The 25,377-nt window shown below is 52.2% G+C and overlaps 1 protein-coding gene and 1 long non-coding RNA gene across 2 annotated transcripts in view; both read left to right on the top strand.

The window, feature by feature from the left end:
- LOC118154718 (uncharacterized) overlaps positions 1-25,377 on the top strand; it is a 200,839-nt gene that overhangs the window by 129,758 nt on the left and 45,704 nt on the right. The gene's annotated exons all lie outside the window — the stretch shown is intronic.
- LOC144576843 (uncharacterized) lies at positions 17,115-23,459 on the top strand. The gene is made up of 2 exons (XR_013519438.1): positions 17,115-17,360; positions 18,151-23,459. It is a non-coding gene; the product is annotated as an uncharacterized LOC144576843 (long non-coding RNA).

A 25,377-nucleotide genomic window follows, 5' to 3' on the forward strand; every position in this document is an offset into this window, starting at 1 on the left:
CGTGCCATTGCACTGCAGCCTGGGTGACAAGAGCAAAACTCCATCTCAAAAAAAAAAAAAACCTACTATTTTGTTGTTTTTCCATTTTTCCTCAATGTCGTTTGTATCTTTTTCTCGCCTTTGCTTTATACAGTATATTGATTTTTCTTTTCTGAAATTGTTCCTTTCTATAGACTCCTTAATTATACATTTCTTTACTCTCCTTTCAGAGGTTATCTTAGGCTTAGAGGTTTTCAAAGTGTATCCTTTGCTTATAAAATTCTAAAGTAAATGTTATAAAATAAAATAAATATAAATATATTTTATATAGTATATATTTACATACAAATCTATGAGATCTAATTTTATTATGTACATTTTATATAACATGCAGTATAATTTTATAGGTTTATATAATAAAAACAAAACTCGGAAATAATTTTAATATACGGCAAGGGCCTAAGAATATTTAGACTCCATTTGTTTGCATGCTACTGTTGCCTTGTATTTTAATTCTACATTTAATTTTAAATCTCACTGGACATGATTATTGTTGTTCTAAATACTAAATATTCATTTAGATTGACCCATGTATATTTACCTTTTTTCTCATTATTCCTTCCTTCATTTCAAATATTCAACTTGGGATTGTTTTCCTTCTACGAAAAGAACCCCTTGGACTGGATGTAGTGGCTCATGCCTGTAATCCCAGCACTTTGGGAGACCGAGGTGGGCGGATCATTTGAAGTCAGGAGTTGAAGATCAGCCTGGCCAACATGGCAAAACCGTGTCTCTACTAAAAGTACGAAAATTAGCCTGGTGTGGTGGTGCATACCTATAATTCCAGCTACTCGAGAGGTTGAGACAGGAGAATCGCTTGAACCCGAGAGGCAGAGGTTGCAGTGAACCAAGATCATGCCACTGTACTCCAGCCTGGGTGACAGAGTGAGACTCAGTCTCAAAAAAAGTTAATTATAAATAAAGTAATAAATAATCCCCTGTACATTACCTTTAGTTCTGTTTTAGTTGCAAATTTTCTCAGACTTCATTTGAAAACACCTATTGAACCTTTAGGTTTAGAAGGTATTTTCACTGGGCATAGAATTCTGAGTTGGCAGTTACTTTCTTTTAGCGCCTGAAAGACATCATTCAATTGTCTTCTGACTTCTGTTCTTTTCTGTTGATGAGGTAGCTGTCAGGTTTGTTTCTTTGTGAATAATGTATCTTTCCCAACTCCAACCCCAGTTTCTTTTTGTCTCTCAATTTTTGTTGTGGTAAGATACATGCAACCATAAAATTTTCCATATTAATCACTTTAAGTATACGATTCCATGGTATTAAATACATTCAAAATGTGTGCCGCCATCACCACCATCGCCTCCAGAAATTTCCCACCTTCCCGAACTGAAACTCTGTCCCCATTAAACACTCCCTCCCCATTCCCCTTCCCCAGTCCCTGGCAACTCCCAGTCTACTTTCCTTAATACTTCCTTCAAATACTTTGAATACCTTCTTCAAATGCTTTCATGCAGTATTTGTCTTTTTGCGACGGGTTTGCTTTTCCTTAGCATAATGTCCTCAAGACTCACCCACAGTGTAGCACGCGTGAGAGTTTCCTTCCTCTTTCGGGCTGAATCACATCGCACTGTATGTATATGCTGCATTTTGCCTATCCATTCATCTGTTGATGAATACTCGAGTTCCTTCCACGGTTTTGCACTTGTGAATAGGATTGCTATGAAAGTCAATCTTCAAATATCTTTTTGAGACCCTGCTTTCAGTTCTTTTGGGAGTATACCCAGAAAAGGAATTTCTGGATCATATGCACAAGTATTTTTAATTCTCTGAGGAATTGCTGTACTGTTTGGTGTAGTGACTACACCGTTTTACATTCCCACCAACAGCTACAAGGGTTCCCATTTCTCCACGTCTTTCCTGACACGTGTTCTTTCTTTCCGTTTTTCCTCTTTTCCGTAGGTGCTGTCTTAGTGGATGTGAGGTGACCCAACCTTCCTTTAATATTTTTTTTTCCTTGTTTCTTTGTAGTTTTCCTACAATATGCCTAGCTGTGGCTTTCTTTTTATTTATTCTACTTGGAGTTTGTAACATTTGCTGGTTCTGTGGCTTGATGCATGCAGTGTTTTAGAAAATGCTCAGCCAGTATATCCTTGACATGTCTGTATGTTCTGTCCTGTTCTCTCTTTTCCTCTCTCTCTCTCTGTCTGACTCCAAATGCATACACATTTGACTTTTATTTTCCCATCTGCAATGTGCCTTTTATGTTCTTATTCTGTACAAATCATCCTGTTTCCTCTCAGTCCCTCATTTTGGCTATTTTCTTTTCTTTTTTTTTTTTGGAGATGGAGTCTTGCTCTGTCACCAGGCGCCAGGCTGGAGTAAGTGTCATGATCCTGGCTCACTGTAACCTCCACCTCCCGGGTTCAAGCAATTCTCCTGCCTCAGCCTCCCAAGTAGCTGGGACTACAGGCGTGCACCTCTACACCCAGCTAATTTTTGTTTTTTGTTTTTTTGAGACGGAGTTTCACTCTTGTCACCCAGGCTGGAGTGCAATGGCGCGATCTCGGCTCACCGCAATCTCCGCCTCCTGGGTTCAGGCAATTCTCCTGCCTCAGCCTCTTGAGTAGCTGGGATTACAGGCACGCGCCACTCTGCCCAGCTGATTTTTTGTATCTTTAGTAGAGACAGGGTTTCACCATTTTGACCAGGATGGTCTCGATCTCTTGACCTCGTGATCCGCCCATGTTAGCCCCCTAAAATGCTGGAATTACAGGCGTGAGCCACCGCACTCAGCCCATTTTGGCTATTTTCTATTGACTCATCTTCCAGCTCATTAATATGCTCTTTCATTGTATCTGATTTGCCTTTAAATCCATCTGATGACTTCTGGTTGTAATAGTTCCTGATTTTCTCCATAATTTTCAGCTCTTTCTTAAAATTTTTTGTGTTGTCAGCTATTTTTAAGCATGTTTATGAGCTATTTTAAAGTCCGTAGTAACTTCCATATCTGTTTCTTCTTTGGATGTGTTTCTACCCTCTGTTTTTCCCCCCTAGTTTTTGGTCATTTGCTGTGGTCTCTAGCATGTCTGGTAATTTTGATTGAACAGTTGATAATGTGCACAAATATTTGAGGCAAAGAAAAGTTTGAGGTTCTGACATCTCTCTCTCCAAAGAGGATTGACTTTTGTTTCTGGTAGCTAGTTAAGGGGAAGGAGTAGCTCATTTAACCCCACCTGGAGGTGAGCTGTCTGGTCGTTGAGAAGGCTGATTATCAACTCCAGGTGAAGACTGGAGTTTCTGCTGGGCCGTGCTCTCTGATGGGAGTTTCACTCCATTTGCTGAGGACAGCCCCCCTGACGTGGCTGACACTTCTCAGGCGATTCACTCCACTTGCCAGTCCTTCAGGCCAAAGCTCACGAATGCCTCCAGGCAGGAAGAAGAGACCAATGTGAGACTCATTTCTCCTGGTTTTTCCTCTCGCCAGGATCCTGACTCCTGGATTAGTCTTTGCCTTGGTAGTTCTCTGATGCCTTTAAACCAATTTTTAGAGCACATTTAATCCAGATTTTTAGGATTCATTAGTGACAATGGTTAACATGGTTCACCATTCTAAAAAGTAGATGTCTTCCCTTAGATGTTTTAATACAGGTGAGTGACAGGCGTGGACTTCATTTCTTCTTCCTTTCTTCCCAAATTAGTGGAGTCCTAGACCATGAATGGTATTTGCTGACCACTCATGAAAAGCCCATTCTATGCAAGGTCCTGGAGGTGAAGTACCCGACTCATTCCTGGCCTGTTCCCTGTGGGGCTTTTGGATGATCAGGAAGAGGAATGAATGCTTTCCAACAATTTAAAGACATTTTTAGATGGCATAATTTTGTCCTGCTAAAAAGGAAACAATAAACCCAATTATAGCCAAGAACAAAAAATCCAAGTGGTAATGTAAGCACTGAGCCCAGTTGCTGCCACGCAGCGGGCACTCAGGTACGTAGCATCGCCTGTGGCTTCTTGAAGCACCTTCCTGGCCCCCTGCAGAGCTTCTGATTTTTGTCTTTTGTGTTTTTACCTTTGGAAGTTCTCTGAAAGATTCTCTGACGTTCTCTGAAAGGTTGGGACTTGCGTTTATTTTAACCCATTCAACCAAGAGCCGCAGAGAGTGAAACGTGAGCTTTAACCAAGAACAAAGACAGAGCAAAGTCTACATGCCCCAAACCCTACTCTGCGCTCTGCACTTGGAGAAGAGCCGTAAGAAACCACTTCATCCAGAAGCCCAGAGAGCGCCACCGGACCCACGCCTTCTCTCTTTCTCTCCTTCTCATCTCGAAATCTAGCAATGACTACACAAAATGGAATGTGCAGGAATGTTTCTTTCACAGATAAATTTCAAAGAGAAAGGATAGAAGATGGAAATCCACAGACAGAAAGAGAGTTAAAAACATCCATCAATCACACTGTGTCAACCGTATTTGGATTCTGACTCAAACAAAATGTACAAAGGACAAACTGACCTTTGTGAGGCCATTGAAAACTTGAACACTGATAATATTTGATAATATTAAGGATTTTTAAAGTAGTAAGGACATAACCATTAACGTGCCAAAAAATATGAGCCTTTACCTTTTAGAAATACCTGCAGAAACATGTACAAAAGTATTTTATAACGTCTAGGGTCTATTTCTAAAAAAAAATATGGGGAAAGGGGAAGTGAGGGATTTATTTATCTATTTATTTATTTATTGAGAAAGAGCCTTTCTCTGTTGCCCAGGCTGCAGTGCAATGGCACAATTTTGGCTCACTGCACCCTCTGCCTCTCGAGATCAAACAATTCTTCTGCCCCAGCCTCCCAAGTAGCTGGGGTGACAGGCACCCACCACCTCGCCCACCTAGTTTCTATATTTTTAATAGAGACAGGGTTTCAGCCTGTTGGCCAGGCTGAGGGAATTTAGATTTTTAAAAATGTGTATATTGTTTTAGGATGGTACTCGCGGGGTGTTAGGTGCGTAAAAATACACTGCAGCATTCTACATGTTCTGTGTATGTTTAAAATTCTACATCATAAGAAGTTGAACATATGCCCGGAGTAACTATACATGTTTAAGATTTCTGTCTTTGAATCGACTGCTGCTTGGCCTCCTTTTCTCTTCTTTCACTCCTTCCATTTCCCGAGTAAACAGTTAACTTCCGTGCTAACTCTCCACGGTGAGCCATGCGCTTGCTGGCGCTACCTCAGACCATCAAAGTCCTCATTTCATTCATCTCTTTTCTCATTAAGAAAATGAGCCCCGCTTCTCCACAGGTTCCCCAACACCTCAGAAGTCCAGGAAGACACGGTGATGATTCACAGGTTTTGCCAAAGGGATAAGATTTCATGGAGTCTCCAAATGATCACGGTAGCATCCCAGCCATTAGGGATATGAAGCCAACCACCGAAGCTGGCAGAGAAGCCCCCATCTTTGGAGGAGCAGCAAGAAAACATACACTCTATGTCTAGAATTAGAATCCGTGCTGGAGCACTGGATTCTATACATCAACCCGAGTCCCAGCCCCCACCCCCCACTCACTGGAGACACCACAGCGTGCGTTCAGCCTCAGCTCAGATGCTCACTAGCCTGGAGACCGGAACGTGCCTACGTCCCTGAGCACCAGCCTCTTCATCTAGAACGTGAAGCTCACATTCTTCTCCTGCCTCCATCCCCAAAGCAAGCTAAGCTCAGAGGAGCCAAGCCCGGGAAAGCATTTAGAAAACGGACCCATGGAACGGTTCTTCCACTGCAGGTCAGATTCTTCAACCAGTTCTTTGACTGAACCATTTGTTAACTAATGTAGGAAGCAGAAAAGTTCCTCTTCCAAGTTTCCTTTCTTGCTAAAGAATAAACCGCACGTGTCCGGTGGGTCCGGTGGCGCTGTCTGGGCTTCTGGATGAAGTGGTTTCTTACGGCTCTTCTCCAAGTGCAGAGTGTAGAGTGGGGTTTGGGGCATGTAGACTCTGCCCTGTCTTTGTTCTTGGTTAAAGCTCACCTTTCACTCTCTGCGGCTGTCGGTAGAATGGGTTGAAATAAACACAAGTCCCAACCTTGAAGATTTTAAAGACGCTTCAAAGCCTTGCTTTTTGCTAATAACTCCTTGCTACGACCTAGCCTGTGTAGCCGTGAGACATGCCACGACCCCAGGCACGCGGCACATTCTACGTCCTTGCACTCTAGCCAAGATATCTGTGCTACACGTGCTCAGGCGTGTCCCAGCTCCCAGCCTATGCCCCTTCCTTATTTACCCTTCCTCTTTTCCTTCTGTTCTCTGTTGCTTCTACCTGTTTGGAAAAGTTTTAAGTTGTTAGCCCATCAAGTTTCAGTCTAGATTGTGAAGTCTGGCTCCAACCAACGGAGATCAGACGCAGCGGTAAGGACGACCCGAAATGCATCAAAGATAAATGTGTCTAATTTCCCGTGCCCGCTGGCTCTCATAGCAGGACGGCTGACAGGGGCACCCTTTCTTGCGGAGAGTCCCTTTGTCTCTGTGCCGGTTTCTCTTTGCAGCACCGAGCATGTTTCCAGTAGCTAATATGACGTTTTGCCTTTTGGTTTTATTATGTTTCAGTGCAAATATCCAGAGACAAACTCTTCAGCTGAACACGTCTGAGTAGTAAACTGTGCAAGTGCTTCTGTATTTTTCTCTCTCCTGGTGATGGCACCTCCCTCCCAGTCGACTGCCATCTACACTCAACTCTAACCAGACTCAGCTAAGAGGAGAATGAACAAAAGCACACCTCCTCCCTGAGGCCAGTCACCTCCTGGCTGGGCAATCGGCTCTGCAGCAGTTCCTATGCCAGTGGGGCACTAATCACACTGTAAAAGGGGCACTAAAATACCCCAAATCATTTATTCCATCCCCCTCTGCCCTGTGAAAATAACCTGGTGGGAAGAAGCATGAAGAGAGGTGCTTGAATTTTGCTGGACCCTAACTGCCCACTGCTCATCACCACCTCCCCAGTGCAATACCCGTGGAGGAGCCTTAGGTGCTAGGACTGTGGGTCGGCGCTCCCCCGGAGGGATTTCTGTTTCCCACGGTGTGGTCGCTGAGCTGGAGGCATTTAGCTCCCCACCGGCACCTCGGATGGATTCTTGGGAGTGAGACCCCCAGCCGCAGCCCCGCTCTGACATGCATCTGCCACTTTCCAGGCTATGTAAACCCGTTTATGTCTACACCACCCTGGAACCATCCTCAGGGCTGGGTAGCATGTGACAGTGGCTGGGGGGACCTCCTCTGGGAAGGCACAGCTGTCTGGAGGGAGGGGCAGCCCTGGATGAGCCCCTGAGCTCAGCAGCCGAGGCTTCTAGAACTGGGCAACTCGCCCTTTCTGGCAAAAGAAAAATGATAAACTTTCAAGTTATCTGGAAGTAAGTTCCCTTCTTCCTTGTGAGATGACTGAGGGGTGGAGGCTGAAATTCTGCCTGGGGCTGGGCTGGTCTTTTTAGTGGAGGGCCAGACACTGGCCTTCAGGCTGAGCAGATGAGCTGCAGGGAAGGCTCATCTGGTGGGAACCCGGCCAGGCGGATGGAGAGCAGAGCCAGAGAGGCCACCAGCTCGACCTGGAAAACGGCTTCTCCTCCAGGACAAGTCATGCTGCAGCCTGCACAGAGCTCTGGAGCTGCAGAGAGGGAGCTCGCTCTGTGCATCCATGCGCACACGTCCATGTCGCCATATATACATGAATGTGAATGGTGGAGAGTCACTGCTCACCATGGGATGAAAAGCAATTTTTAGAAAGCATCTGTTCTGTGTTCTCAGTAAGATTCAGGAAACTCTAAGAGCGAGATAACTAAGTGACAGACGAGAATGGAAATGGAACTGGCTGAGGAGCGGCAGGAAGAAACGTGCAGGCTGCTGGGCGAGGCACCGCAGTTAAACGGGGAGGAAGTTCCACCTGAGCGAAGCCGTGAACTTGGCTTCAAGACCCCGCGCTCTGCAGAACCCTGCTGGGGACGGAGAGGACAACCCCAGACACCATCATGGGGGGCAGAGGGGAAGGACAAAGCGCAAGATGGAAACGCCCCACAGTGGCGAAGATGGTGCCGGAGAACCACACGTGGAGTCCGGGAGTGGTCCCCACCCAAGACAGCGTGGGAGGGAAGGGAGCAAATCCCAGCCACAGCCAGGCAGGCGGGAGAAGCCTCGGAGCTGAAGCAAGCCCTGTTTATGAGCAAAGGTCAGGCCACCGCCTGGGGAAACGGTAAAATGACGTGTACACATTGCACACTGCCACCTCCAGAAGCCCAAAACTACTGAGCATCATAAATGGCAGACAGCTACGTTTCCACCCCGCAGGAAGAGCTGATTGCTAGTCAGGTTCCAGTCTTTGTCTTAAATACATGGCTGTAGAAGATAACATCTCCTTAACCGGCGCCCCAGCCCCTGCCCCTTCCGCCCTCCCCCACCTGAAATGCTCTTCCTGTTAGAAATAACGGATTCCACAGTTTTGAAGTTGTGCCCCACGTCCTGCCGACCACTGAAGATTCCCGGATGCGAACCCCGCACCCCTGCTGCTCGGTCCCTGCTGCCTCTACACACCCGTGTCATTGTCACACTTGCAGATGTCACACTTGGGGACAGTACGTTTGAGGAACTGGCTGTATCTTCTCTCATCCTCCCTTCTTTACCCGGGATGCCGCTCTGTCCCCATTCTGCTGCCTGGTGAGCTCCTTCTTACCCTCACAGGCCCCTCTGAGGACACCTCCTCCAGGAAGCCCTGCCTGATCTCTGACTTGTGCTCACTTATGAGTCTGACTCTCAGGAGGCCCCACATACAGGGGTGTCGCTCTCACTGCCTCCCTAGGGCCTTGTACTCGGTGCCTTCACTGAATTTGACAGGGTTTCCAGTTCCTAGCACCTTAGCACACAGCATGCCCTTCCTCGCTCCCTGCCTCTGTTGCCAGCAGCCACCTGGGGGGGCCTTCAGTGCCCTAGAAGCAGCCAAAACGTGTTACCGCAAATTCTTAACAAGACTCAGGAGGAGCAAACGTGGTTGTCCAGTGGCTTGACGAGCCGGTGCCTTGTTCTTGGAGTGTCCGTGTCCTGGTTATTCCCCGGGAATCACGCCGTCGCTGCAATCCGCAGGGAGCTGCCGTCGTGCGGGAGATGGCGACCAGCACTTCGGAAATGAAATGGGAACACAGGCTCCTGCATGCAGCCGGGAGCGGGAACAAGGACAGCCTTGTCCCACAAAAGGAAAAGAAGCTGAAGACGCTGAAGAATGAAAAAATGAATAAACTGGAGTCAGGCTTCCCAAGAGAGGGACAGATTCACCGCTGGTTGGCGCTGGCCGGCAGAGGCCACGCACCTGTGTGGCAGCTGCAAAGCTCCAGCACATGGTTCCGGGTGGATTTTGAAAAGATCCAAGCACGTGAAGTACCACGAGTGCTGGGGTGACTGAGGCGTGAAGAGGTGCGTCTTAGCCAACGTGCCTCCTCCTCACTGCCACTGCAAGTGATGGCTCCAGCCAGGCCCCACTGCCTCCAGGATGCCCCACACAGGTGCTGTCCTCTGAGGGCCAGCCCTAGGGAGCCTCCCAGGACATGCCTGGCACAGCTCCAGCTGCCCACAGAGGCCCCTGAGACCCACCTTCGTGCCAGCAGCTCCAGTGCCCCATAGCTTGTCTACTCACTCCAAGGAGGCCAGAGACCTCCCTGGGGGACACCAAGGTGCGGTGGTGAGAATCACTGGCCAAGCACATGTGGCCAGCAAGCTGCAGCCACCTCTGCCTCAGGTTCACTGGATACAACTGTGCTGACGGGCAGAGGACAGGGAGGGTGGGGTCTCTGGAGACGGCAGACCATGGTGGACACCACCCACTGCCAATGGTCAGTTCTGACAATGAGCCACATGTGTGACCAGGTCTCTTCACGGCCCAGGATTTGGAGGCACTTTTCAGGCCTCCCAGGAGCTTTCTGGGCTTCTCTGAGTGAGGGGCTACGGCCTCTAGGCATCCTCACTGTGTCAGAGGGAGCTGAGGGTCCTCCCGGGGCACAGCATGGAGCAAAAGGCCCTGGTCAGGAGCCAGAGCTGTGGCAGCCAGGATCCCAGTGCCAAGGACACCTCCCTCACAGTCTGCCCCTGCCTCCCTCCTTGTAAAACAAAGGCTGAGTTTTCAGAGTCCCCAACATACGATGCTCCTTTTCGCTCCATCCAGGTTTAGAAGGGAAAGAACTGGGTGTCGCCCAGTCTTGTAGGCAGATCCTGGCAGGAGTGGATGGAAGCACCAGGCCCCAGTCGTTTGCCCACAGCTTCCCAGAGCCCACGCTTCCTGAACCAGTGAGGAGAAGCAGGGAGAACAGGCACTGCCTGTCCAGGCTGTGGGGCCCAGGACTCCGGACACCCCAGCCCAGTGTGCCTGAGGCCGCCAGCTCCTACGGGTGCTCAGCGAGCAAAGAGGTTTCCGGGGATCTCCTGCCTGGACCTCACTCTCACACTCACATGGAGAATCCCCTTTCGGAATGAATGAGTGGCCTGAGCCGCTGGCGTGCTGTCGGAAAGTGTGAGAGGCAGCTCTCAATCCACTGAGAGGCTGGGGTTAAGGACGGACCCTGAAAAACCGCAGGGCCATCTGTGATCTGTGCTCTTTCCAAAGAGGATTTCCAGGGCATCCATATTGTAAGAGGAAAAGGGGTCAGTGGGGGGGAAGCGGGAGGGCATGATCACGTGACTGATCCCCCCGCGTTGCATGTGAAGAGGAGCAGGTAAAGGAAAGGTGAGTGACGCATTTGTCTGGTGCTCAGCAAATCAGCACTTTCCGTGAGACGCAGGAAGCACAGCGGGGCCACTCTGCAGACCCCTGGCCTCCTCCCCGAGCTCTCTGCTTTAGAACAAGATAAGGCCAAGCATAGTGGTTCATGCCTGTAATCACAGCACTTTGGGAGGCCGAGGGGGGAGGATCACAAGGTTAAGAGTTCAAGACCAGCCTGGCCAAGACGGTGAAACCCTGTCTCTGCTAAAAATACAAAAAAAAAAAAAAAAATTATCCAGGTGTGGTGGTGGGTGCCTGTAATCCCAGCTCCTCGGGAGGCTGAGGCAGAGAATCATTTGAACACGGGAGGCAGAGGTTGCAGTGAGCCGAGATCGTGCCATTGCACTCCAGCCTGGCAACAGAGTGAGACTGTCTCAAAAAAAACAAAAAAAAAGAACAGGAGGGAAGGCAGTTTCTCACATGACAAAGCTTCCAGCTTCATTGTTCCCTTGGGCACAGGAAACTTGGGTCCTGAGATACGCTGTGATATACATTAAAAAGCAAAACACATCATGACATACCCAAGTCTTCCGGATCGGCAGAGGGGAGGACGAAAATGGGCCAATCTGGAGACAAGGCTTCAAGGATGCAGAGAGCCAGACACAGGGGGTGCTAAGAGACTGCACTCCATGGCCAACTTCTGATACTACCTCTCCATGCCCCACTCACACATCAAAGCAAGTCAGATAGCATGGGGCACGTGGGGAGAGTGGGGGCAGGTGGGGAGAGTGGGGGCAGAGAGGGGGCAGGTGGGGAGAGGGGGCAAGTGGGGAGAGTGGGGGCAGAGAGGGGGCAGGTGGGCAGAGTGGGGGCAGGTGGGGAGAGTGGGGGCAGAGGGGGCAGGTGGGGAGAGTGGGGACAGAGATGGGGCAGGTGGGCAGAGCGGTGGCAGGTGGGGAGAGCGGGGACAGGTGGGGAGAGAGGGGGCAGGTGGGGAGAGTGGGGGCAAGTGGGGAGAGCTGGGACAGTGGGGAGAGAGGGGACAGGTCAGGAGAGCGGGGGCAGGTGGGGAGAGCAGGGGCAGGTGGGGAGAGCGGGGGCAGGTGGGGAGAGAGGGGGCAGGAGGGCAGAGTGGGAGCAGGTGGGGAGAAAGGGGGCAGGTGGGGAGAGCGGGGGCAGGTGGGGAGAGAGGGGGCAGGTGGGGAGAGAGGGGGCAGGTGGGCACAGCAGGGTCTGGTGGACAGAACAGGGGCAGGTGCTGCACGGTGGGTCCACTGCCCAGCCCAAGCCAAAATCTGTGTCATAGAAGGAGATAAACTCAGTGTTCAGCCTGGCTGGTGCCCATCCTCCCTCCAGCCCTGAGTGGGGATATGCCCCCTCAGGAGTGCTGCGAGGGGCAGGTGTAGGTCCAGGCACGTTGGCATCCCATTGGCCCATCCTCGATCCTTGTCTGAGCAGCAGGGAGAACATGAGAGAGCCAATGGAATAAAGCCAAGGCAGACAGTTCCCACTACTGTGGGATGGAAGGTGCTCCTGGAAGGGACTTGGAAAGGTGTCCTCCCCTCGTGCCACCTCCAGACTGGGTTGTCCCTGAGGCCAGGCCCCAGTCCACAGCTCCCAGAGGCACTGCTGGACTTTCCAAGGAATGCCCAGAGAGGGCCCCATATCCATTCACTTCCCTCCGGCACCTGTGAAGCTCCCGCAGGTCATCGTGGACATGAGTGGCTTTGAAAGCCAGAGCGAAAGACTCAGCTGGAAGGTTCACCAGGACTCCGGGGCTGGCAGCTCACCGCAGCTCGGCGCGGCTTGAAATCCCGGCCGGCTTTGATAAACACCCTGGACTTCTTCAAACACGCTGCCAGGTGCGGGAGCATTCAGCCCTCCCCACACCACCCTGCACTTATCTTTGAAAAGTTAGTCTTTGTTTTTGAAGTCACACATTAGGAAAAAATTACACAATCCAGAAATCCTCCAAAGCTCCACCACGTAGAAATGACCGCTGCTGGTCCTGGCTTGGCATCCCCCCATCTATCAGATTGGAACTGGGAGAGCGAGGTACTTCCCATGGATCCTGAGCCGGCAGCAAGGTGGGGCAGGGGACGGGCAGCTCTGGGTGCAGCGGTCACATGGACAACTGGGCAAGGACAGGCGGGCACCCTTCTTTCTTTCCCACGCACAATCCCAGGCGGTGACACTTCGGGGACACAGGAAAGGGACGTTCATCCCTCTAAATGCAAGTTTACCCTGTACACATGCACACTTTGTTCTGAAATCAACTTTCTCCTCAACACTACGTTACCGACATAGTTTGCTCTCAACAAGCAGACATGTAGCCCTCTGCTTTTGATTCGTGTGTGACCTTCCAGTGTGGATCATAGCTCATGTTGCCAATCTCCATTAATGAGCGGTTAGAGACGTCGTGCTTTTCCCTTTCCCTTTGTTGAATAAATGGTTTCCTACGAACCTTCGTGCCTTCCTCATTTAACCTTGTGCGATGATCTCCCGTGGCTTCCGAACTGTGTTTCGATGGTTCCGACGTGAGCCGCTGCTAAACGCACAGGACGACTCGCCAGTACGGGTCCCTTCATCTTTCCTACGTCTCCTTCCAGCAGCGAAGGCGTAAACTCGCACTGTCGTACCTGCGTTTCCTGTCCGGGATCCGCGGCTGCTTCGCTTTCCTTTTCCTGTGCCCTGCCTGCTCTCTGGCAACTTCTTTCTACTGGGATTTTCGTCCCATTATCTGTAAGTATCCTTTGCATAATAGGCCTTGTCAATCATGTGTGTGAAAAACACCTTCCCAGTTTTTAAACTTGATTTTCATCCCGGCTGTAGGCGTTTTTTTTTTTTTCTTTTGTACAGCTATTTTACATTTTTGTGTAGTTAGAGTTATCAATATTTTTCAGTGTGATTTCTGGAGCTGGGAACACACCACGAAAGGCCTCCAAGCCTTTTCAGATCGTTCGATTCCGGAATATTCACATTTTAGTTTTTGCTATTTAATTCTTTGATGGGTGTGAATTTATAAGGGAGACCTGTGGGGATCGCTCCCGCGTGAGGCCCCTGGGAAATGGGCCTCACCATACGGTGAGCTTGAGCCCGGACACAGATCCCCAGTTGGGGGAGTCGAGCTGAGGGAAAGCAGGAACCGAGAGAGGGACTATGTTATTCAAAATAATCAACAGACATTACTTTATGGATATGAGGACTTGGGAGGCAATGTGTCCACTTTCGGCTCCTTATGGTTTATTGCTTGATTGTGTTCATTTTGGACCCTTGTTACCTTCATTGTAAAATATTACCTTAAGTATTTACACTTGATAACTTACCATAACTTACTGGGTGTAACTGTAACTTACTTACCATGGCTTACAGGGCGTGACTGTAACTTACTTACCTTGACCTATTGGGCATAACCTACTTACTGGGCTTAACTTACTTACTGGGCGTAACTTAGTGGGCGTAACTTGCTTACTGTAACTTTAGTACGTTGATCTGGCGTAAACAACTTTAACTTGAAAAGTATATAATGAAACACATTGCAGAAATAAAATTGCTGCATGGGCATAGCGCATGTAGCCCTCCGGACCTCGCTCTTTTCTGTCTCCTTTTTTTCTGGCGCAGGCTCTCTTCCAGGTTTGGGACCCTTTCGCTGGATGAGATTCCTGGGCTCACGTTCAGTTCACAACAAATTTACTTAGTTTTAAAGACACAGGATTCAAACTGTGTCCTTTCTCCACGTGCCAAGCCATTTGTCTCAAAACATTTTTCTGAAAAATAGACTCAGTCCTCGTCATGGGTCTGAAGAGCCCCTCCCCCTGGAGCGGGTCCACCTGTCCGTCCAGCCTGCCCCGAGCATGTGGCGTGCGACGGCAGGAGCTTTAAAGACAGTTTAAGTCCTCATGGTGTTACCTCCTTGACGTGGCTCCTCCTTAGAATTTTCCTGTTTGAAGTTTATGATTTTCACTTTTCCATTTTAAGGGAAAAGGAATCTTTGCATTTTTACAATAAGCATCATCTTATCTTGTCATTAGAGAAATAGATAAGTACAGAAGTAAATAATTCAGGATACAAAGTCCCTTCTAACCCTCTGTCTACCTCAGGGAACCAGCCGAGCCACCATCCCTGCCTCCCAGGACTCCTGGAGCCCATGGACCCTGGACACTATCTAAAGGCCCTTTCTGTTCTACACCCATTCACGGAGGCATCTGCCTTCCTTCAACACTAACTCTGCTCCCCCACCCCAGACCCACCCTGTGTCCTGGAGCCCAGGGCCTTGCATCCCAGCTGTGCATCTGCGTAGAGGCTCATAAGGTGGCCGCCACCTCCCTCCTCCCTGCCTGGGCACTGCTCCCACCCCGGAGTCCAGGCTGGCCTTGGCAACTCACTTGGTTGATGGCAAGTGGTAGCAGCAGCTGGGCAGTGACCAGGCTCCAGCCATTCCCTATCCGAGACAGTCGCACCTGCCATCTCTGGCCGCTGCCCGGCGTGTCGTGCCGTCTGTGGATGGCTCCCTCTGGGGCAGGGGCACTCGGCTTGTCAGGGTCTCGTGTTTGGCCCTGACCCAGTGATCTTGCAGGAAACCAGCAAAAGCCATTTCCAGCTGGGAGACGTTTCCCTCAATGCACATCACAGCACCTGGAGGCAGCTTCCCCGTGACTGTGTAAAACACGGGCATAGAGCAAACTTGCTGGAAGCACAGAGATCACATGAACTTAAGGGTTTTATCGAGATCCCAGCTCATTAGGTGTTCATCAGGGCTCCCTGAGAAGGCACCAAGCCACATGAGGGAAAGCCTCCTTCACAATCTGCCCTTCACACAGTTTTTTTGAGACAAAATCTCACTCTGTTGCCCAGGCTGGAGAATAGGGGTGCAATCACAACTCACTGCGGCCTCTACCTCCCAGGCACAAGTGATCCTCCTGCCTCAGCCTCCAGAGTAGCTGGGACTACAGGCATACTCCACTATGCTTGGCTAATTATTTTTAAATATTTTGTAAAGGCGAAGTCTCACTACATTGCCCTGGCTGGTCTTGAACTCCTGGGCTCAAGGGATCCTCCTGCCCTCGGCCTCCCAAAGTGCTGGGATTACAAGCGTTAGCCACCACACCTGGCCCCTTAACTCTTCCCTGTCATCTGGAGCAGAGCCTGTGGGACTTCAGCATGCTCAGGTGCCCCAGGAACTGTGTTGAAATAGGAATTCTGACCCAGGAGCCATGAGTGGGGCCCGAGGGGCTACATTTCTCACAAGCCCCCAAGTGGTACTGATGCTGCTGGTTCCTGGCCCACACGTGAGCAAGCCGGGACCTAGAGGTGCCTTTGCCCGGGGTGCAGCAGGGGTGTGCGCCATGCACACTTCCCGGACAGCGGCCTGATGAGACTGCCTCTCTCCTGCCTCCTCCCTCCCCTGCTTCCCACCCCTTCTTCTCTCCTCTCTCCATCCCATCTGAACTCTTGGCTCCATTGAGAGGTGCTCTCTCTAAAGGACTCCCGATGTTGAGTTGAGGGTGGTCCTGGGGCCAGGCTGACCCCTCTGACCTGTGGGGCAGGGAGTCATGAGAATGTGGGTCCTGGTCCCAGCTCTGGCTCCAAGTGGGTGCAGATTCCTGCAGGTCACCTGTGCTTGCAGGGCTCCCGGATGGGACTCTCTGACTGATCTCTTAGGAGAGCTGCAACCATCCAGCCACGCACCTAGAAACACCCCATAAAGCCTCACGCAAATACAGAATGAATTCTGAAGTGTGGCAATTAGCGGGTTCACGATGGAAGCCCCCTTTCAGGTGTTAATAGGGTGACTGCAGGCTCAATCTGTGGCCCAGGAGGACACCCTCAGCTCAGCCGTTCAGGAGAAGGACACTAGCCAGGCCCCTCATGACCCTCGCTCTTGTCAACAAAGGCAGGAGCTTCTCAGCGGAGGGTGGATCTGCACTTCTCCAGGTCCCCAAGTCCCAGAAGCTGAGCTGGGCTTGGAAGGAATGAAAGCACAGGGGCAGCATGGCCGGTCACGGGCTGCTTCCCCAGCTCCCCTCTGAGCCCAAAGCTCCCCTGGAGCTCTTCTGAGGGCCTCTGAGCAGAGCGCGGCACTCACCTCTGTGGGGTCTGTGCACAGATACCTGGGGAGCCTGGGGGCGGGGGCGGGAAGTGCCGTGAGGTTGTAATAGGGCCAGACAGAGCCTTCGGCTAAGCCAAGCTGGCAACCGTGGCCACTTTGAACAAGAATGAAGGAATTTCTGATGTTAGGAAAAAGTGAAGCAGCTTTAGAATTTGGAAGCGCAGCGGCTTTTCTCAGATCTGCTGGCAGCGAAAGCGTGATGTGGGCAGACTGAACTATTAATGGACATTCTCCTTAAGCAGAAAAGAATTTCCACGTCACAGCAGAGGCACCTTCCCTCTGCCCCGTGATGCTTTGGCTTCCAAGCGTTCAATCCCTTCTGTTCCAATGGTCCCTTCTGCGCTCCCAAGAACCCCCCAAAATAAGGCATGCCCACGGGCCACCGGGGACACCTCTACTGGAAGGCCAGCCTTGGCTTTGGACATATTCAGCGCGGGTGCACCACACACTCCAGCTACCCATTCTCCTGCCACCTGTGTCCTTGGCTGTCCAAACACGAGCTCCCCATTCTGCAGTCAAGATGGAGGCAGAGAAATGGTAAGTGAAAATTGAAAACAATTGTAAATGATTTTCTGAATGAATGTGAAGGGCTCTCAATCCTTAAAACCAGATGGACCTGGTCTCGCCATGGTGTCTTCAGGCCGTCCAGGGCCCGGGGCTGCCGTCCCTGCTGCATCTCAAGGGAAGGCTGGGCTAGCCGGGACCCTGCTGAAGCCACCAGTCATCCCCACAGGTCCAGGCAACAGACATCTTCAGCTGCTGGAGGAGCCCTGCCATCCCGGGAGGAGGGTGTCAGATCTGCCTCCCACACCCGCAGAGCATCCTTCCCAGGCGCTGAAGGCACCTGCTTGCCCAGCACCTCTCCAAACCTGCGTCCCTGAGGGAGCCCTTTAAACACAGCCTCTCCCACGCTCCTGCCCCTGTCCATGGCCCTGCATGTTCCGCTCAGGCTCAGCCTGAAGGCCCCTTCTCATAGGCTTTCTCTGGCCAACTTTTTAAAGAGTAGCCTCCCTCTGCTGCGTTCGTCACCACCAGCCCCTTTCCAGGTTGGCTTCCTTCCTGGCACAGCTGTTCCTGGAATTCAGTATTAATCATTTACCTGCTTTCCACATGCCCACGTGCTTCCTGCATTTTTAAAGCAGGTATGCTGAAGCCTGGAGCATTTTAAATAGCCAGGCACGAATGCACAGGCCACTGATTCGCCCGCATTCCCCATCCTTTGCCCCGTGCTGCCTCACAGTAAGGCAGTGCTCGGTTTGGAGACTCCTAGGCTACACCTGGAGCACAGGCCTTGTGGTCTGACCTCACTGTTATCTCCCTCCCTCAGGCAATAGGCTGCCCACCAGCCTGGACACCTGCCTGGACACCCGCCGCCCTGCCCGAAGCGTCTCAGCAGTTCTTCCATCTTTCTGGCTCGGTCAGTTCATGGTGACTGGGGAAAGCCGGGTTAAGTTTGCTCCCCATTGGGACCAATGCCTCCTCCAAGGGGACCTTGTCTGGCCACCAGGAAGAGCTGTCTGCCTTCCCTGCTGGCCATCACAGCCCAGCTCCTGCTGGAAGTGTGTTCCATAGAAGTTGAGATCGTCTTGCTGGTTATTTTTCCCCTGCAGCACCTCTGAAGGGCTGACTCTTAATCTGTTTACACATGACGCCTCTCTCAGGCATGTCAGTCAGGGTTTCCGGAGGGGGCGCTGGCCATTTTCAGAGCATGAAGGGCTCTGAAATCCACAGATCCTCACCAACAAGAACTGTGAAGGGCTAAGGTCACACCAGAAAGAGAACATTTGGCAAAACAGTGCTAACATTCTCAAAACAAACTTACCTGTTGGTGAATGCACCTGTCACCATAACAACCGAACAGCACGAGAACAGACCGTCAGCTCACAGCGATATTACTGCAGGGTCCAGCTAATGCCGTTCCAGAGGTAGATTTTCCATTTTCAGTTATAATAAAAACTTTTTTAAACTAATTTAAAATTCAGCATGAGCGCACAATCAGGCGCACATCTCCACACACGGGACCTGCAGCCCCAGGTGCATGAAGCCCACACGTCTGCGTGCGGCTCCGACGTGGACCCAGTGCCAGGCACATGCAGGCTCAAGGGAGGTGGAATCACAGGCACAGGCTGCAGTTAGTGGCCGGGGGGGCTGACCTGGCCCCGTCTGATCCTTTGCAGGCAGGCTGACCTGAGCCCCATCCCGTCATTGGCCAGCACGCTGACCTGAACCCCAAATCCCTTGGGTCCTTGACCTCTCACCACCTCCCTCCTGCCAAGACCCAGCCCAGGGAACATCTGACCATCTGATTTCTCTGCTTTTACTCCTGGGTGGCTAAACGAAACTAAGAAAAACATCACATAAATGACCCCATAGCAAAAGCATGGTGTTCAGCCCTCCTGGCCCCTGCTAGCCGGAGGCCCCAGTCCTGCCTGCTCAGAAGTACCCTGTCCTACTACAGAGAACATGAAAACATGGAGCTTGGCCTGAGAGGCGAAAGCTCCTTCTCTTCCCTTCCCTTTCTGTCCCTGCCTCGACCGAGCACCGCCCTCTGCCTCCTGCGTGCAGGGCCAGTGCCCTTCTCTACCCACCCACATCCGCCCGCCCACTGTGGGCCTTGGCCTCTCTCCTACGGCTTCCGTCCGGCCCTCAGGCACCGTCACAACCATCCAGGGCAGCTGGACTCCATGCAGGATGCCCACACTGCCCACCCAGGGCAGGCGAGCTGCCCCCGATCCCTGCGTAGAAGAGCAGGGAGCTCCTGGCTTTGCCCTGGGTCCTGGGAAGTGTTGATCCATGTAGCGGCCCCCACAAAGCTCCATTGTTCCCCCAAACAATGACAATCAGAGTTCAGGCCAGGCAGGGCTCCTGACAGAGATCTCCATGGGTCCTTTCTCTGTTTCCCAAGGAGCCACACTCTCACTATCCCTCCAATGGCACCGGTCCCTCCTCCCCATCCCTCATTCCCTTCAGGACTAACCCTGGGGGGTCCTGCCTGGCCAGGCTCCTCCCCTGTGGCAGGAACCCCAGGCTCAGTCCTGGGGAGCTGCTCCTTTTCAGAGGTGGAAACTTTTCTGGCACATTCCACTCAGCGGATGCCTCTGTGAGAAGGGCCGGTCCTTTTAACCCTTCCCACCCCCCGCCACCTTGAGACATGACCCCGGCTCCTCTAGAGGTGACGATTCAATCAGAAAAACTACTTCAGCTCCAGTGAGGTGCTGGGGTCAGCTCGGGGGCCCCCGCGGGTCCTCCACACTCAGCAGAGGCATGTTCTGAAAGCTGACGAGCGCCCTGCACTGACCACAGTGTCCGGCTCATGGTATAAGTCGTGTGGGCCAAGGAGGCATCACACAGCGTGGAACCCAGCGAGCGGGTGGCACTTCCTTCCAGCAGCCCGGGAAGGACAACCCAGGCCGCCAGAAACACGTGTGCGGTCTTGAGATGGGAGAGCACTGAGGGGACCTCAGGGGAGGCCTGGCGGAGGACCCGGCTGCCTGCAGGAAGGTCTTAGAGCTCAGAAGGCTGCCAGAGAGGGGCTGTGACTTTCCCATCAGGGAACCACTGTCCCATGGGGTGGGCAATACTGTCCCCTCCTGGTCATGGCTCTCCGTTCCAGAGCTGGCAACCAGCACATGCCACAGTCTGCATCCAGATGAAGAGTGGCGGGGTCACAGCTTCTGCTGTGGCTGACTCTGGCTTGCACACCCAGGCTCTGTTTCTTCATCTATAGACAGGGACAATTCACCCCATAGCCCCTCCCGTGTTGGCTGGTGAAGCCAGTGCCCAGGCCTGGTGCCAGTCCCCAGGGAAGGAGTGGTCCTCCAGCTGTGCCAGGCAGAACTGCCCAGGGTCTGCAGGGGCAAAGCGGTGGAGTTCAGAGTCCAAGAGATGGATCTGCCTGGAGGAGAGGGGTCCGTCTTCCAGAAACCTGGAGGGAAAGGAGGAGAAGCTCTGTCTAGGGGCAGTGGCCACGTGTCAGAGCCTCTCTTGGAACCTGAGAAACAGGTGGTTTAAAGAACTTCTCCCTAAGTTCCACTCCAGAAAGCAGCAGCAGGAACAGAGTCTGATCAGCCGCAGCGTCACACTGCCCGCCTGTGTGAGCTCACCCACACCACACAGCTGCCCACACACGTCCTCTGCCTTCTCTGGTATCTGATGACTTTTCTGGAGAGGAGCCATGTCCAAAGCTGGGCTGCCTGGCACGCCTGGCCCAAGGCTGGGGCAGTACCCTCTCCCTCCCTCTCATCCTCATCCATGCATAGCCATGGTCCAATGCTTGGGCCTTTCCTGGCACCTCTTACCCTTGGCTCCAGCCCCTTCTTCCCATGGTTTGGTTTGGCGCACTTTGCCCTTCCTCTAAATTCAGCGTGAGGCTCGCCTCTCCTGGGAAGCCTTCCATGGCATTTCCAGTCCGGTTTCATGGCTGCACCTTTGGAAGTCTCTGTCCCCATGTTGAAATGACCCAATCCTTGTCTTCTCGATAATTTATACCTTGAGAGGAGGAACTCAGGGGCTTCAGCTCTCTGCAGCCAGCACTGAGCACACAGTGGGCATTTGATCCTGGCCATGATGGAAGAGGGAAAATCAGACCCACCTCCCAGGGAACCAGGAGCGGGCGGCCATGATCAGAGAGATGGACGCTGGGAGGTCATCCCAACAAACAGCCTCAGTGCCAGGCAGAGCTTCCAGGGACAGATGTGTGGATTCTGCTTTGATCCCGAGAAGGAGGAGAGGAGGAGGAAGCAGAGGTCTGACGGCATCATCACCTTAGAAAGGCCATTGGAGAGAGGGTGGGGCAGAGAGTTCCCAGGCAGAAGAGGGAGGGGAGGTAAGACAGGGGCTGTCCCAGCCAAGGCCAGGGCGCTGCTGTGGTCAGATCTGCTTCGGGCGAGGGCAAGGGAAGTCACAGAGAGTTGTGACACTTTGTGACCACCATCATTAACTCCAGGCAGTGGCTCTGACAGGACAGACACACATGACAGCACGCTGTGCTCAGGAAGAAGAAAGCACACAGGGTCCCCGGAACACACTGGGAGGGAGCCGGTCAGCTTCTGTGTGACTGTCCTCAGCACCGGATCACCCAGCGTCACAGGGTCAGGCTGCTGTCACCCCGTGCGGAGGGGAAGAGCACAGCGCCTGGCCTTAGAGCTGGCAAGCTGCAGGGCTACTGTGTGGGCCTGTGCCCTTGACACTGAAGCCCAAGCCCTTGTCCCGAGGAGTGGACCCTGGGTGCAAGGAGACCGTATGCAGTTGCCCAGCCCTGGCTCTCTGCCATCCGCCAGCACAGGAGCATCTCAGGTAGTCCCGGAGCTCTGGCCAACTGATGCTTCAGCATCTAGAATATACCAAGTCGTATTTGAACAGCAGATTTCCCAGCCAGCTGGAACAGATGGACCCACCCCTTTCTGCCTCCCCAGCTTCCTCAAGGTCAAGAAACATCCCACACTGCTCCATTTCACTCTCACGAACCTGCAGCCTAGTGTGAGAATCAGCCCCAGACAGGAGCAGGTAAGACTGGGACTAAGACCATGAGACTCCAGGGCGAACAGGAGAATCTGGAACTGAGGAACTCCTGGGCAAGCACGGGCCCTACCTCAGAAGAAAAGCTGGGGTCTACACTGGCAGTGGGAAAGGGAGGCTCTGGCTGGAAGGCCGAGGGCTGAGAGCAGAGGTAAAAAAGCCACCATGCTGGGAGGGAAGGGGCAGCTCCAGAAGGCAAGGATCCCTGCAGGTGGCAGGCCCAGGAGATGCAAGAGGACAGTAGTTGCCGGCCACAGGACAAGCTGGGCAAAGGATCCCAGGGCTTTGGAGGGAGCCTGAGATGTCCCAGACAGCAGGACTCGAGGGCACCTTAGGGATGCCAGGCCCGTCGCACAGAGAAGACTGAAGGCAATCGAGAGAAAGAGGCCATCACTGGTCATCGTCTGTTCTTAACAACCACACAGAGGGCATCAGGTGGGCACCAGGAGAAGATAAAGCCTGGATGCAAGGAAGGCTGTCGGGGGCTGCAGGAAGGCGAGACGGGGATTTAAGGCACAGCCCCCTTCTGCTCAGAGAACCAGGGAGCCAGGGCATCAGCAGGGAGTGAGGGGCAGGTGGGGTGAATCCAGAGGGAAACCTAGTCACCGCGGAGCACCCAGGGGAGCAGGCAGGGCGTCCTTTGCAGCCCAGGGCTGCAGCCGGGATTGTGTGCCCTGCTCCCTGGGTCCCAGCCAACATGTTTTGCGTTTTCTCTGGCAGTGGGCAGCGGTCTGAAGCATAGTTATAAGGGGAAGTGTGGGACACTGGTGGAGAAGGGAGCGTTGGGCATGGCTGGTGCTGAGGTTTGGACCTGTGTCCTGTGTCCCTGCCCAAATCCCGTGTGGAACTGTAATCCCCGGTGTTGGAGGGGGAGCCTGGTGGAAGGTGATGGATCGTGGTGGTGGCGTTCCCCCTGGGTGCTGTTCTCATGACAGTGCATGAGTCCCCACAAGACCTGGCTGTTTAAAAATGTGTGGTACCTCCCTTCCCTGTCTCCCTTCCTCCCACTCCTGCCGTGTGAAGTGCCAGCTTCCCCTTCACCTTCAGCAGAGCACATGCCACCATGCTCCTTGTACAGTCTGCAGAAGCTCGAGCCAATTAAACCTCTTTCCTTAGAAATCACCCAGTCCCAAGTATTCCTTTATAGCAGCGTGATAATGGACTAATGCAGGTGGGGAGGGTGTGCTGGGTATGAGGGGAGGAGAATTGGATTTGGGACGTGACGTGGGGGTGGGGCACTAGCAGAGAAGGGAGCATTGGGTTGGTCTTCCATTGGTAATTTGCTAAGCCCCTGCACAAATCCCTTGGGGAAGGGGCTGAGGGTCACATCCCAGAGTGAGGCAGGGGATACAGAGGTGTGCTATGGGCAGCAGGCGGGATAAAGCGTGGGGGAAGGAGAGACCTTGAGACATGGATGGACAAGACCTTGCAAAGACTCCATAGGTCCAAGCGTGACTTCCCTTCGCCTTCCTGCAGGAGCATACCCAGCTTCTCCTTGGGAATGGCCACCGCCCTGTCTGCTGGACGTGGCTCTGCGTGGACCCAAGAAGTTCCTTTGATTTTGTCACGTTTACCTGGAGGTGTTTTGACTCGGTGGCAGATACTTTGCCCGTTTGCCACAGAGCAGATGGTTACTCGGAGTTCACAGGGTTGTTATAAACTTGTGACAGAACCCGATGATGAGCCAGAGGTAGAGCAGTTATTGAGAGGAACGTCTCAGGACTAGGAGAGAAATACAAACACATTTTTTCTATTTAAAATTAATATTACAGCAGACATAACACAAAATAAAGCCAAAAAACGGAAGCAAAAGTTGTTTAGATTAAAAAGCTACGAAACTGAAGCTTGCAGTAAAAGTCGTTATAGATAAAAAACTGAACGAACGGCCATGATTGTTAACTTTACAAACTATAAAAAGTGAACCAGGCAGGAAATGCAACTGACGGGAGGCAGAAATACACATGTCAAATTTAAGATTCCTACTGACAGAAGAAAAATGTATCTTTTTAAAATCTGGATCTGTGCAAATTATTTGAGAAATGTGGCTTTGTAGAAGTGACGGCCACAAAAGAAAGCTCATGAGAGCGGAAAATTCACTTGTTGAAATTCCGGGTGAGGAAGAAACAGGAAAACAAAAGCCCACAGGAAAGTGGATGAGTCCGTTATCGCCAGAAATGGAAACGGAAACCGTCCGGTTCGCTGCTCTGTGCAGAAAATGACAAGAACGAAACTGGATTCACGGACTGCACCTCTCCTTGACGAATGTCAACAGTTGGTTTGATTCTGATTAATGCGATGGGTCACGAACTTGGAGTCAAAAACTCTCGGGGTGAAAACACCCGTGGGTAGGAATGGCAGAGCCAAGCAGCCTCATGGCGGAGGGCTGCAGTCAGGGGACCAGCCTCCCGCGGGCCTCGGGCGGGCCGCTCGTGCCAGGCCGTCCCCTCCCGGGGAGTCCGGTAGTGCGTGCCTGTCAAGCACAGCCCACCACAGCCCTTGGATGAGATCTGATACTCGGACTGCGAGGAGGACTTTCTTCCATCTGGACACAAGAATCCGGACTTGAACCTTCCAGTACTCACCGTGACAGCCAGGTGGAGACACCGGTTTGAGAACGAAGCTGACCCGGTTTGGATGTCTGTTCCCTCGAATCTCACGTTGAAATGTGATCCCCAGTGTGGGAGGTGGGGCCTGCCGAGGTGACCGGATCTCAGGCGTGGGTCTCTCACGAAGTGTTTAGCGCCACCCGCTTGGTGGGGAGTGGGCTCTCCCTCAGTGCGTTCCTGCACCATCTGGTTAAGTGTGCTGCCCCCGCCTTCCCTCTCACTCTGGCTCCTGCCACGTGAGGCCCCTGCTCCCTTCCACCTTCTGCCATGGTTGGAAGCTTCCTGGGCCCTTGCCAGAAGCAGATCCCCAGACCAGGTTTGCTGTACACTCTGCAGAACTGTGAGCCAATTAAACCTCTTTTCTTCATAAATTGTCCAGTCTCAGGTATTTCTTTATACGATGTAAAAACAGACTGACACAAAAGCCAATC

This window comes from Callithrix jacchus, chromosome 6 (genome assembly GCF_049354715.1).
Source record: "Callithrix jacchus isolate 240 chromosome 6, calJac240_pri, whole genome shotgun sequence".
Classification (NCBI taxonomy): Eukaryota; Metazoa; Chordata; class Mammalia; order Primates; family Cebidae; genus Callithrix; species Callithrix jacchus.